Here is a 14,805-nt window from a genome sequence, read left to right as displayed (position 1 = left end):
GAAAGGCATTAAATATACCAGGGCTTCCTAGATCGGGGGAGTTTTACTTCTAGTATAGCCAGTTTTAAAGTTGGAAAATGAACATTTCCTTTTCTCATAAAAGGAAGGATGGTGGGAGGCTGGGTGCGGTGGCTCACACCTGTAATCCCAGCACTTTGGGAGGCCGAGGCGGGTGGGTCACAAGGTCAAGAGATCGAGACCATCCTGGCCAACATGGTGAAACCCCGTCTCTACTAAAAATACAAAAATTAGCTAGGCGCGGTGATGGGTGCCTGTAGTCCCAGCTACCCCGATACCGAGGCAGGAGAATCGCCTGAACCTGGGAGGCGGAGGTTGCAGTGAGCCGAGATGCACCACTGCACTCCAGCCTGGTGACAGAGCGAGACTCCATCTAAAAAAAAAAGGGGATGGCGTTCACATTTGGCATTTTGAGCATTCATTTTGTCTAGGGTCTACTACAGAATCTGAGCGCAGAATTTGTCTGAATTTAATGACATTCTGCCTAAACTGGCAGAATGAGCTATCAGTTCGTTTTTGTCCTAGCCCCATAGAACTTAATTTTTCCAGATTTTTTTGTTTGCTTGTTGAGATGTAAAACCAATTGTCTGACACCCCATCAAAAAAGGTATGTAAAGCATCAAATGGAATAAAATTTAAAAGCCGTGTGCAAGATGAAATTATGAAGATGAGAAGGAGGTGATGTTAAGCTCTTGTTTGAGAGAAGAGGTTGAGTTTCAGGCTCTGCTAGGTTCCTGTTATTGGCATGTTAAGGACATCTGGACAAATCACAGTTTTTGCATGTGTAACATGATGGGAGTGGGGGCAGAATGTCCAAGGTATAACAGTTCTGTAGCTTCATCAGGTTAAGATACATTCTCATTTTAATTCCTTGACTTTACACCTATTTGTAAATGTTATCACTGTGAGGGTCCTCTCTCCCTCTAAATGGTAAGAGCAGACAGGTTGGCTCACTGAACAGAAAAGAGGAACCCAGATCAATGAATGCTTAATCAAAAGTATGTTAACACTTGATAGGAGTGAAAAAGGGAGGGAAGGGGTTACAATTTTGTTTTAAATGTGTGTTTAAAAGTAACAACGTTTAAGTGTTTTGGGAAAATGACGTTTTGTTTAGAATTCACAACACTTGTCATTTTAGGTTGTAATTTTTCTGAGTATGTCTATGCCTGTGAGTGTAATATTTGATGTTTTTCATTTCTCTTTCTTTCACCATCCTTGGTCAGCTCGTAATTGCCGGATGAATAGAAAACTGAGATTTTTCTTGGGGATATCTTTTATCCTAGGACGTTACTTTAGTTAACTCTAATCCTGATTTAATTATAAGTAATATATAAACCTATTTTGTTTGGATTATCTGTAAATTTTATTTTTAAAATGTACCCGTTTCACTTCTTTCCAAAGTTGGGGTGTTCCAGGTTCATGGGGCTCCTTTCAAGCAACCATTTACATACACAAGCATATAGAGGTTCGTCTTAAAAAACATGTGTAGGTGCTACCCTGTACTGACTTGCTGGTCATTACTTGCTCTAAACTTGGCCTTTATGGTGTGAAATTTATTTTACCTTTTTCTGCTTCTGATTGCCTCTTTTATTTGGCTGTTGCCAGCCATGCACATCCTTGTGTCCCTGTAACCCTCTCTTACAGAAGGGAGATCCTCCCCTCCCCCGACAGCTCCCCCAGCAAGGAGATCTCTAGAACCCTGGAGAGGCACGTTTGAGATGTTAATAGATCCCAGCACTTTGCTCCTGAGAGCTTGCCTCCCACCAGCCGCATTTCCTCCCTCCCCACCCCTCCCTTATTGCCATCAATCTAATGAAAAAAAAATGGCTCGTCCTGTTGTTTTACTCTTCATTTGTGCAATTGCTATGAGGTGTGCATGAGCTTTTCGTATGTTTATTGGCCATTTGAGTTTTCCTCCTGAATTCCCTGCTCCTGTTCCTGGGCTGATTTCTTGGGTTAAAAAAATTCAATTTGTAGGCATTTTGGATAAATACTGATCACTAGTTGTGTGTTACAAAGGATTTCTCTGAGGCCATAGTTTGCCTCCATTTAGTTTAACTTGGTATACATTTTAAATTTTAGTGTGATAGATGTTTACTTTCTCTACATTTTGTGTCTTTAGGTCCCACCTTAGAAGATAGTCTTGGTATATCATATGAGGTGGATCTAATTTTATTTAGAACAAATAATGAGCCTAATGTCCTGTCTGTTAGTGAATGGTTTCTTGTTCTTTTTTTCTTTGTACCTTAGCTTTCAGGCAAGCCATTCTGAAAATAGCTGTTGGCTGTGGGTGAAGAGCAGGTATATGAAGGCCCTTAACTTGTGAATGCCAGCTGGCTTGCAATCAGTTGAGTGTTCATGCTTCGTGGCCATATACTGGTAGCTATTATACTGGTAGCTATTAAGGAAATAGTCTCTGCAGACATTCAGTTATTCACAGCAGACGAGTGATGATGCTTCTATTGGTCTAGGTCTTGTTACAAACCACCCATTCCTTCAGCATGTACCTATTCCTGGGCTGGGCTCTTTTTGTACAGAATTGCTATCTTATAGGTGCCTTTTCCCCCCAATTTTTATCTTCATTGGATTTTTAAATTGCAAAAGAAATAAGTAGTCACTATATAACACAGGCAAACTTGAAGTAGATTAAGAAAAAAACAACTTGCCAGTTTCACTTCCCAAGTGTAATCATTGTTAACAGTGTGGTTAATATAATTGTTCTTATTTCCTAAGCGTATGCAACGCCATCTTTATGACTGTCTGTAATTTAGTCGTGTAAACATTGATATAAAGGTGTTTTGAAATATATATTGCATTTTGTACTGTCTGTAATATGTCTGTGTCACCACCACCACAACCAAGATAGGACATTTCCACCAGCCCAGAAAGTTCCTTTACTGCGTTGTCTTTTAGTACAAATCTGTGGAGAATTTGGCCTGCTTTTCTGGTCATGGGTCTCAAAAGGATTTATGAGAAGTATAGTATTAGGGGCTGTGGATATGGTCAAATCTCTAATGATGGAAAGTTGCAACGGCTGATGTCCTGGCTTACTACTGATCTGAGGATAGTTGTAAAACTTACTAACATCGCCGGGCATGGTGGCTCACGCCTGTAATCCCAGCACTTTGGGAGGCCAAGGTGGACGAATCACGAGGTCAGGAGATGGAGACCATCCTGGCTAACTTGGTGAAACCTGCTCCCTACTAAAAATACAAAAAATTAGCCGGACGTGGTGGCATGCACCTGTAGTCCCAGCTACTCCAAGGCTTGAACCCGGGAGGCGGAGGCTTCAGTGAGCCGACATTGTACCACTGCACTCCAGCCTGGGTGACAGAGCGAGACTCCATCTCAAAAAAAAAAAAAAAAAAACACAAAAACAACCTCCTGAAGTCTTTACCTCTATGGCATTTAGCTTCTGAGAAGGCCCAGATTCTATCTCTTCTGTGTTTAAGACATTTGCTGTTTCAGGGCCACAATGCAAATGGCCAGGGCACATTGTTTTCCTCTGAGCGGATGCCTGCTGGGAGGCAAATTCCTTAAGGATTGCTCGGAATATGTGGATGTGAATTTTGCTCAATCAACACACTTTTCACTGAGCATCTGCCATGTGCCTGGCTCTCTCTCCTGGTGTTTTGAGGACACAAAGCAATAAACAGGGCTTGCCTTCTGGAGACCCTTACATCACTATAAAGGGAAGTAGAATTACCGGGGATTTGCGGTACCGTGGATAATGATGTACACGTGTAGAAGTACTGAATTATTTTGGATTAGGTACTATATGCTTATTATTATTATTATTATTATTTTTGAGATGGAGTTTCACTGTCGTTGCCCAGGCTGGAGTGCAGTGGTATGATGTCCGGTTCACCGCAACCTTCCTCCTCCCAGGTTCAAGTGATTCTCCTGCCTCAGCCTCCCTAGTAGCTGGGATTAGAGGCATGTGCCACCATGCCCAGCTAATCTTATATTTTTTAGTAGAGATGGGGTTTCTCCATGTTGGTCAGGCTGGTCTCGAACTCCTGACCTCAAGTGATCCGCCCCCCTCTGCCTCCCAAAGTGCAGAGATTACAGGCGTGAGCCACCGTGCCCGGCCTTTTTTTTTTTTTTTTTTTTTTTAATCAGGCACTTAAGGGGCATGCAGTGGAGAAGTGAAGTCCTAACGCAGAATGCCATTTTCTATGTATTCTCCCAGAGGCAGTTGATATAGGGGAGCTAAAGCTCTTTGGTCCTTGGAGGAAGGTTGCTTGTAGAGGCTAGTGAACACTTATGAGAAAGTTCATAGCTTTTCAGGCCTGCTGGTCAATTGGATGTGACAGATTGGTGGTTTCCATTCCTGAAGACTCTTCCTCTTAGGAAGAATGTGGGTTTTGAGCTTTTTGTTTTTTTTTTTTTTGAGATGAGGTCTCGCTCTGTCTCCCAACTTGGAGTGCAGTGTCGCGATCTCAGCTCACGGCAACATCCACCTCCTGGGTTCAAGTGATTCTCCTGCCTCAGCCTCCTGAGTAGCTGAGATGACAGGCGCGTGGCACCACGCTTGGCTAATTTTTGTATTTTTAATAGAGTCGGGGTTTCAGCATGTTGTCTAGGCTGGTCTCGAACTCCTGACCTTAGGTGATCTGTCTACCGTGGCCTCTGGGATTACTGAGCTGCCATGCCCAGCCTTGAGCCTCCTGAATCAGAAATCTAAACTTAGAAGGACATTTCACTTCAGGGGTGTGAGTGGAGGGTGTTTCTTGTCATGGACCAGCTATTATACATGCCATTCAAAACCGTCTTTCATGGATGATAAGGTCCTGTGTGAAAGTGACATGAGCTTTTTTTGAGACAAGAGTCTCGTTTGGTCACCAAGGCTGGAGTGTAGTGGCACCATCTCGGCTCACTGCAACCTCTGCCTCCCGGGTTCAAGTGATTCTCTTGCCTCAGGCTCTTGAGTAGCTGGGATTACAGTTGCGTGCCACCACGCCTGGCTAATTTTTGTATTTTTAGTAGAGACGGTTTCACCATGTTGGTCAGGGTGGTCTCGAACTCCTGACCTCGTGATCCACCCACCTTGGCCTCCCAAAGTGCTGGGATTACAGCGCGAGCCACCGTGCCCGGAAGACGTGATCTTACCAAGGAGGGACATCTGACCTCCCAAGCCCCAGAACTTACAGTAGGCTTTAGGCTGTTTCCTGTGTTCATAATTGTTGAGTCTTCACTGTAGAAAGTCGAATTGATTATTGAGCTTTTTTGGGGGGTATGGGGATGGGGTCCCTTATCACTCGGCACTAGCAGGGTTCGGAATTGGTTTCTCATGTCTGATTCTTCCGTCATGCGTGGATCTGCTGGCAAGTCAGAGGTTGCTGGGCTGGAATGGGGTAAGGGCATTGAAGGTGGGGGTGCTGCCCGGGGGAAGAGGGTGGAAGAGCCACTTGCAGCGGTCCCAGAAGAAAGACCTGTGTGCTTTTGAGGAGCTGGCTGTTTGAAAAACTGGGAAGCACTTTGCTGAGGACTCTACTGGCGGTTAGAACTGTATCTACAAAGCAAATGTTCAACCAGTGTTTACAGAGTTAATTCAAACTGGCTCCAGTTTAAAAACTTGCCACCTCTGCCCTTCAAAGCAAGAGAGAACCTTGCTGTTTTGTAAGTCTGCCTCAAAATGTCTTTCCCAAGGCCTCCGCAAGCCTCCTCCAAAACAGTAGTTGTTCATCTCGTGTTCATCTGAAGATGTACCCACTGTATTGTCAGTGGAAGAGTGCACCAGCACAGGGAGGGAGAAAAGTTTGCATTCACCAATTCCTGTTCCCCACCCCCCTTCCCTTCCAAAGGTCCTTTTTGCTGGGGATCTCTGATGGGAATCTCCCTAGAATCATCTCATGTTGATGCAGGCACTCTTTTAAATAGGCCAACAAACCCGCATTCTGTGCTTTGAAGGACAGTAAAATGTTTGCACTGGTTACAGTTAAAGCCAGTACATAGCATGAATACAAAGACCCTCGAGATAAAGTTAATGATTAAATTCAGAGGTTTTGGCCTGTTTCCTATAGGGATTGCTCTCTCCTGAACTTCACTCCATTATGTTTTGAGACAAAGCCCCCAAATTGCCTTCTGTGTTTATAAGGTCCAATTGTAATCTGTGCTGGAGCCTTTCCCTTGAGTTTTCTCCATTCCTCCGACAGGGCATGCAGTGGGGGTAGGCTTCCTTAGGGCCCCTTGCTGGGGCTGCTTTCTTCTGTCCAGTTTTGTTTGGATACCACCCCCAACCCACATGCTTGGGGCAGGAGGAATTCCTCCCTGGGCTCTTTGTTCAGCAGGAATGGCTGCCTCCTGGAATGCTGATCACCTTGGCCCAAGTGGCTAACACTGGTGAAGCCTTGCATCTCTGCTGCTGGGGAGCTTTCAGGGCTCAGCTGGGGGTGCAAGGGGGCATGCTTCTGGCCCTGAGTGGTGGCCTCCCTTCTCAGTCACCCCTGGGGTGGTCTAAGTGAGCCAGCTTTTATCTTATCCACAAACTAAAGATTCTATCCCTTACTCATTTAAAAAAGCCTGGCCGGGCACGGTGGCTCACACCTGTAATCCCAGCACTTTGGGAGGCCGAGGCAGGTGGATCACGAGGTCAGGAGATCGAGACCATCCTGGCTAACACGGTGAAACCCTGTCTGTACTAAAAAACAAAAAATTAGCCAGGCATGGTGGCGGGCGCCTGTAGTCCCAGCTACTCGGGAGGCCGAGGCAGGAGAATGGTGTAAACCCGGGAGGCGGAGCTTGCAGTGAGCTGAGATCGCGCCACTGCACTCCAGCCTGGGCGACAGAGCGAGACTCCGTCTCAAAAAAAAAAAAAAAAAAAAAAAAAAAAACCTCAAGGAGCCAGGCACAGGGGAAATGTGTGCCCTGATTGTATCAATAGTACCCTGAGTGTGCTATTATACTATTGTTTGGGAGATGTTACCATGAGGGGGAACTGGGTAAATAATAATAGGTATCTTTACCTAGTGAGGTGGCTCATACCTCTAATCCCAGCACTTTGGGAGGCCAAGGTGGGTGGATCACTTGAGCTCAGGAGACCAGCCTGGGTAACATGGCAAAACTCTGTCTCTACCAAAAAAAATTACAAAAGTTAGCTGGGCGTGGTGGTGTGTGCACTGAACCAAGATTACGCCACTGTACTTACTTCACTGCACTCCAGCCTGGGCAACGAGTGAGGCCCACCCCCAACCCCCACCCCCCAAAAGAAAAAGCCCCAGAGGCGGGGGATTGGTTAATAAGTTTAGTGCCGTACCCATTCTTTGGCTTAACGTGGCTTCTCTACTGATGAAGTGCGTTCTGAAGTTTATTTATTTCCTTTTTCAAGAGGTTTGTGGGACTTCACCTAACTTGGACTCCCAGGACTTACCAGGAAGCTTCCTTTTTAATTTATTATTTACTTTTATTTTAAAAATTTCTGTAGAGACAGGAGTTTTGCCATGTTGCCCAGGCTAGTCTGAAACTTCTATACTCAAGTGTTCTCGGCCTCCCAAAGTGCGTGTGCCACGGTGCCCAGCCAGGGTGCAGTTCTTGAACTCATACCATACACGTAGGAACAACTCCACTCGCTTCTGAGCACCTTCTCTACCTGCTTTGCTCTAGCACAGTAAAGATTGCCCCTGTAATTTCAGCAGGGATTTCCCCACAGCTCAGCAGACAGCGAAGGGAGGGGAGAAAGGAAGCTCTCAGTGCTGGTCCTCATATGCTCAGGAGGGGAGTTTGCAGGTTCCATCACTGTCTAGATTTACTGCTGGGAAAACGTTGTCCATTTTGAAAACTGATAGTTTGATAATGGCATAATTATTTATTGTTGGTCATTTTGCTTTGACTGCCAGGAAGCTCAGAGCCAAACCATGGTCTCAATCCCGGAAGTCGTATCCGCATGCTGCTCTCCTTTCTTGACTCAAGCTTGCTTGTGTTTGTCTTCTTTGTAAGCTGCTTTTCTTAGATTTGGGTGAGAGTTCCTGAAATAAATTTCAGTAAAAATTGAGTGAAAGATGATGGGGTTGTAAATTTCCAGGATAGACAGGTTTTGATCCAACAAATCAGACTGCTGAGTTAGGTAAAAGAATTAAGCCATTGTACCAGCATAGCACTTGTCAAATACGCACATAATCCCCATGTATGCTCTGTCCTTTCCTGGATAGAGTCCAGACCCGTGCCAAGGGGCGGGTGCAGAGACTTGCTAGCATGTGCCTCACAGAGAAGCCGGGGCATTGAGGACTACAAAGCTCTCCTCTGTAAAAATCAAAGTGATTTGAGAAACCCCAGGGTTATTCATGTCCCCTTATACAGGCCTTAGCCAGGTGTAGGCTCTTCTGATCCCCATCTCCCCGCCCCCACCCAGGAACCCTCTATTCTGCAATTTGGTACATCTTGAAACCCCTTCTTGAGAGGTGAGAGGAAGTGGTTAATCCCCACTTCCTTCCCTGGGAGTTTTATGGGCCTCTGGGAGCCTGCCTTACCCTGGCCTTAATGGTCATAAATGACCCTCTCTCAGGGCAGGGCCAAGCCCCTATGAGTCTTTGCTTGGACTCTAGGCCGTTAGGTGCTTAATAAATACTTTTTGATAGTGATTCCCTTGGTCTTCTTTAATTGGAGGGCGGGGGTGGGACTATTTATAGGATTATCGGGGTGTTGGCCACAGCCCCGCCAGCTGGGTATAGGCCCTGGAGCATTGTGATCGGGCAAGGGCTTCCAGGGTGCTGGGACTAGGTTTGACTGAATTGGTCAAGTCATGCCTTTGTTGAGAAATACAAGAGGGGCAGGGCCTCACCCTCCAAGGGAGCCCTCTGCTTCCTGCTACTTTCACCCCTCAAGATCTGGCCTGCATAGTAGCAGGGGGTGGGAGAAATGTGAAGGTAATTGTAATTGAGGGTTGATCTGAATTTGCACCTCAGGACACTCCCCCCAACTCACCAGGATCCCTTTTTTCATCCACCAGAGTTTTAAGGCATAGCAGTAACTCCCCAGTAACCTTATTTCTTGGTTTGCCCAGCTCTTGGGACAGGCTTACCCAGGGGCCTTCAAGTAAGGGATACTGGGATCTGTGAAAACGGAGTGGATGGCCCAGTTGTGCTTAGCACATTTAATCTTTATTAGTGGCAAAAGAGCTCTGGGAAGGAAATCTGGGCAGGCATCACCTCTCCTGCTAGCAGGTCCCCCTCCCTTTCCCTGCCAACTAATCCCCATGCCTCCCATTCTGCAGGGTTTTAATTAACTGTGTTTAATCTTCCCGGGGAAGCAGGCTTAATGCCCGCCTGCGCGCTTATCCCGTTACCCGCTGGGTTTTCTGTTCCAGCCCAGCCAAGGACAAGTAACATTCTGGAGGAGTCTTCGCCCAAGGGCCATTAGCTGAGGGAACCTCCCTGAGCTCCTTTCCTGTCGTGCTGCTTTCTGGGAAGGTGCAGAGCTGGCCCAGAAAGCAACCAGGGTGTGGGCAAGGGTTAATCTGGGCCCTGCCCGCCCACCCTGCCTTTGTGGAGGAGCTCCATAAATCCTGCTGGATTTAATGTTATGCAAATAACTCCAGATAATGCACTTTTTTCTGGTTAGAGTCTCAAGATGTCTTAATGTGAACTATAGAGAAAATAAGTGTCCTAAAAACTATGAGAGCCGAAGTATTTTACGGGAAATTATTTGTAGTGACTGCCCACTATGTGCTTACCCATGCTTTCTCGCGTCGTCGTGGTTATCTTGTGTGGTTGTGTAAATCAGCCCTTCCCTGGTTAACAATGACCTGGGAGTTGGTTAGCCTTGGGGCTCCCTACCCCATGGAGATTCTGATTCTCTAAAACTGGGGTGGGGCTCACATTTGCATCTTTAATAAGTACCTCTGGGGATTCTAATGCTGGTGGCCCCTTTGAGAAACAGATTTAAATGTTGCCCTAGAAGGAAGAGGGGATTTCAAGTCACAACAGAGTTCCCAGCACACTGTTTTGTTTTGTGAATTGGCATTTTACCCAATTGTCAGTCATAACTTTACTTTTATTCCCTTTCCCTGAGACTGGGTCTCGGCCTGTCACTCAGGCTAGAGTGCAGTGGCGTGATCACAGCTCACCGGAGCCTCGGCCTCCTGGGCTCAAGCAATCCTTCTGGCTCAGCCTCTGGCATAGCTAGGAGTACAGGCACTCTCCACCATGCCTAGCTAACTTTAAAAAATTTTGTAGAGAGCGTCTCACCAGTGACCCACCGAGCCTGGCCAATCATAACTTTTCTATTTAATTTTAAATGATATCTCCTGAGTTGTAAATTGGTAGACCTGTATTATTATCAGATGCCCTGGTGGGTTTAAGCAGCCCTTGATAATAATGAAGCTTTAACTTGGCTGATGAAGTTGGTTAACCAACTTCAAGCCATAACAATTCCTAGAATATTGAATCAACCTTTAGCCATCGCCCTCCTCTGAGCCACCTTGAAAAGATAGCCAGTGGAGACATTGTATTTCTTTTTTTTTTTTTTGAGACAGAGTCTGGCTCTTGCCCAGTCTGGAGTGCAGTGGCGTGATCTCGGCTCACTGCAAGCTCTGCCTCCCGGGTTCACGCCATTCTCCTGCCTCAGCCTCCCGAGTAGCTGGGATTACAGGCGCCCGCCACCACGCCTGGCTAATTTTTTTGTATTTTTAGTAGAGATGGGGTTTCACTATGTTAGCCAGGATGGTCTCGATCTCCTGACCTCGTGATCCGCCCGCCTCAGCCTCCCAAAGTGCTGGGATTACAGGCGTGAGCCACCGCGCCCGGCTGAGACATTGTATTTCTAAGAAGCCATTCTGTACTTCCAAAGTTCCCCAATTTTAATGACATTGGAACGGAAATTCAAATTAAGGTAATGAAGACTGAGTTTTTGGGCTGAATTTGAGCGAAACTCCCCCAAGTTGTTTCATGTGGGACTCTGCCTTCAACACAAACAAGGGCAGCTAGAACTAGGTGAGGCTGTGCATCTGAGGGCCTTGCCAGCTCTTCCCTTCTGGTTTCACCTCTAGTTGGCATCTCTGTTCTCTCTCTAAATGGAGCTGAACGGGAGCCACCTGGAGGCTTTCCAGGTACCTGTCTGGACTGTATAAAAACAGCTGGTGCTGTGCCGCAGAGGGGAGTACAGTAATTTTCAGACAGAGCTGAAATGTTTGTGGCTGTGTCTCCCAGACCATGCCAGGGCTTCCATTTCACTCCCAGGGTTAATTGGGTGAAAATATGGGAGACATGTGGCTCAGACCCACAGAAAGCTTGCAAAGATGTAGGAATCCCCAGAATCCAGGGCAAAAAGGATGAAAGAGAATGCAGGTGTTTAGTATATTCAGGAGTCCCCACTGTCCCTCATCTGGCTGAGCAGCTCCTGCAACCAGACCATGGACAGTCTTGCTGCCACCTGGCTTGGCAGCCCTCCTTCCCTCTAGCGGGTTTGCAGGGAGTCTTGAGTTTGGGGGTTATTCACAGGTACAAACCCTTTCTTTAACTCAGTGGTCACTAGGTAAATGAGATCATATGATATCGTAAGCCAGTTGTATGTATTGTTAATGACAATATGCCCTGTGAGAGAACAAAGGGCCTTAGGATCTTTCATGAGGTTACTGGGTCAAATTGCCGTGCGACCTGGGCCAAGTTTCAGTTTGGATCCTTTTTTTTTTTTTTTTTTTTTTTGAAAGAGTCTCTCTGTCACCCAGGCTGGAGTGCAGTAGAGAGATCTCAGCTCACTGCAACCTCCGCCTCCCAGGTTCAAGCGATTCTCCTGTCTCAGCCTCCCAAGTAGCTGGGATTACAGGCACCTGCCACCAAGCCCGGCTAATTTTTGTATTTTTAGTAGAGACAGGGTTTCGCCATGTTGGCCAGGCTGGTCTCGATCTCCTGACCTTAGGTGATCCTCCCGGCAGTTTGCATCATTTTTTAAAAAACGGAGTTGGAGACTATGGCTCACTAGCTTGTGCATTTATTTATTAGGTTTTTGGATGGGAAACTAACTTGGTAAGCCACTTTTTATTTTTATTTTTTTTTTTAATTTATTTTTTTTTGAGACGGGAGTCTCCCTCTGTCGCCCAGGCTGGAGAGCAGTGGCGCGATCTTGGCTCGCTGCAAGCTCTGCCTCCCGGGTTCGCGGGATTCTCCTGCCTCAGCCTCCCGAGTAGCTGGGACTACAGGCGCCCGCCACCATGCCCGGCTAATTTTTTCTATTTTTAGTAGAGACGGGGTTTCACCATGTTAGCCAGGATGGTCTCGATCTCCTGACCTCATGATCCACCTGCCTCAGCGTCCCAAAGTGCTGGGGTTACAGGCGTGAGCCATTGTGCCTGGCCACCACTTCTTATTTTTAAATTGGCGTAATAACTGTATATGTTTAGGGGGTACAGTGTGATGTTTGGTATATACATACATTGTGGAATGATTATATTAAGGTAATGTTTTTTGTAATGATAATATTTAAAATATTTAAAATCTGTTCTCAATACATCATTAACAACTGTGGTCACCATGCCGTGCATTAGCTCTTGAAAACTTAAGTCTTCCTGTCTAACTGAAACTTTTAACCGACATCGCTCTTTGCCCCTCCCCTACACCCACCCGTCTCCACCCCACCGCCCCCCCTCCACCTCCAACCCCAGGTTCTGATATTCTACTCTCTACTTCTACTCTAGTTCTCTTCTCTCTACTTCTACGAGATCAGCTTTTTTAGATTCTATATATAAGTGACATCATGTGGTGTCTGTCTTTCTGTGCCTGGCTTGTTTCACTTAGCATAATAACCTCCAGTTTCATCCCAGTTGTTGCAAATGACAGGATTTCCTTCCTTTTAAAGGCTGAATAGTATTCACCCATGCATCTATGGCACATTTTGCTGTCTTGTGAACAATGCTGCAGTGAATATGAGAGGACAGATAGCTCTTTGACATACTGATTTCAGTTATTTGGGGTATATACCCAGAAGTGGGATTGCTGGATCATGTGGTAGTTCTGTTTTTTTTGTTTGTTTGTTTGTTTTGTTTTGAGTTTCTGTCACCCAGGCTGGAGTGCAGTGGCACGATCTCTGCAACCTCCGCCTCCCAGGTTCAGGCGATCCTCCTGCTTTATGCTCTGAAGCAGCTGGGACTACAGGCTCTCACTGCCAGGCCCGGCTAATTTATTTATTTATTTATTTTTTTATTTTTTTTTGAGACTGAGTTTCGCTCTTGTTGCCCAGGCTGGAGTGCAATGGTGCAATCTTAGCTCACTGCAACCTCTGCCTCCACCTCCCGAGTAGCTGGGATTACAGGCATGTGCCACCGTGTCCCGCTAATTTTGTATTTTTAGTAGAGAGAGGTTTCTCCACATTGGTCAGGCTGGTCTCAAACTCCCGACTTCAGGTGATCGCCTGCCTTGGCCTCCCAAAGTGGTGGGATTACAGACATGAGCCACCGCGTCTGGTCTAATTTTTGTATTTTTAGTAGAGACAGGGTTTCACCATATTGGCCAGGCTGGTCTGGAACTCCTGACCTCGTAATCCACCTAACTTGGCCTCCCAAAGTGCTGGGATTACAGGTGTGAGCCACCGCGCCCGGCCAGGGTAGTGCTGTTTTTAACTTTTTGAGGAACCTCCGTGCCCTTGGCTCCATAATGGCTGTACTAACTTTAAGGTTGTGCATTTTAAATGAGTTCATACAGGGAAGCATCCAGGCCAGTGCCTGACTTACTGTATCCTTACATTTGGCAAGTACACATTGACTCTGTTTTGAGCTCAGCTTTGTGCTCAGTTAAATGCAGCCCCTTCCAGCCGGGCGCGGTGGCTCACGCTTGTAATCCCAGCACTTTGGGAGGCTGAGCAGGCGGATCACGAGGTCAGGAGATCGAGACCACGGTGAAACCCCGTTTCTACTAAAAATACAAAAAAATTAGCCGGGCGTGGTGGCGGGCGCCTGTAGTCCCAGCTACTCGGAGAGGCTGAGGCAGGAGAATGGCGTGAACCCGGGAGGCGGAGCTTGCAGTGAGCCGAGATTGCGCCACTGCACTCCAGCCTGGGCGACAGAGCGAGACTCCGTCTCAAAAAAAAAAAAAAAAAAATGCAGCCCCTTCCATATGTGACAAATGAATGTGCTGACAACCAGAGATTCGCCTGGAGTTGGCCTCCTCCCACATTTGCCTCTGAGTCTTGGCTTAGCTGGCTCTCAATATGGGGCTCTGTTGTTTTGTTTTGTTTTGGGAGTGTAGTGTTTTGTATATTTATGGGCTCAACCAACTGTGGATCGAAAATATTAGAAATAAGGCAATAAAAATTTCAAATGCAGTATTATTTGACATAATATTTACTTTGTACTAGGTATTCGTAACCAATCTAGAAATGATTTAAAGTATATGGGAGGATGCTCATAGGTTGTCTGCAAATACTGCATCATTTATATAAGGAACTTGAGCATCCTTGGATTTTGGTATCCAAGGGGGTCCTGGACACCCAGTCTTTCCACAGATAACGAGAGACGACTGTACTTTATACAAGCATGGCAAAGAGCCACTTAATACTGTGGGACCTCGTGTGAGTTAATCTCTTTGCCTTAGATTTTTAATTTGTTAAATAGAGATGATAGGTAGATACTTAGGGTATACTGTGCGCATGATGAAATGCACAGATCTGAATATATGGTGAGTTTTGACAGTTGTGCACCCCAGGGTAGTGTGCATTTCTTTCTGTCCTCTTAGTTCTACAGGTCAGAGGAATCCTGTCAAGGGAGTTTTGCAAGGTCTGGCCCATAAACTCTTATCTTGTCTGCAGAAGTCAGCTGGTCTTGTCACTTCTTTCCCTGATAACCACCCCTCTTCCCTGGAG

At 46.2% G+C, this 14,805-nt stretch overlaps 1 protein-coding gene across 2 annotated transcripts in view; it reads left to right on the top strand.

Annotated features, from left to right (window-relative positions):
• TRIM71 (tripartite motif containing 71) overlaps positions 1 to 14,805 on the top strand; it is an 83,295-nt gene that overhangs the window by 16,725 nt on the left and 51,765 nt on the right. The window lies entirely within an intron of this gene.

The sequence above is a fragment of the Hylobates moloch genome, unplaced genomic scaffold, assembly GCF_009828535.3.
Source record: "Hylobates moloch isolate HMO894 unplaced genomic scaffold, HMol_V3 SCAFFOLD_8, whole genome shotgun sequence".
Taxonomy (NCBI): domain Eukaryota; kingdom Metazoa; phylum Chordata; class Mammalia; order Primates; family Hylobatidae; genus Hylobates; species Hylobates moloch.
The sequence above is the reverse complement of the archived record's forward strand: the minus strand, read 5'-3'. Positions and strand labels throughout refer to the sequence as shown.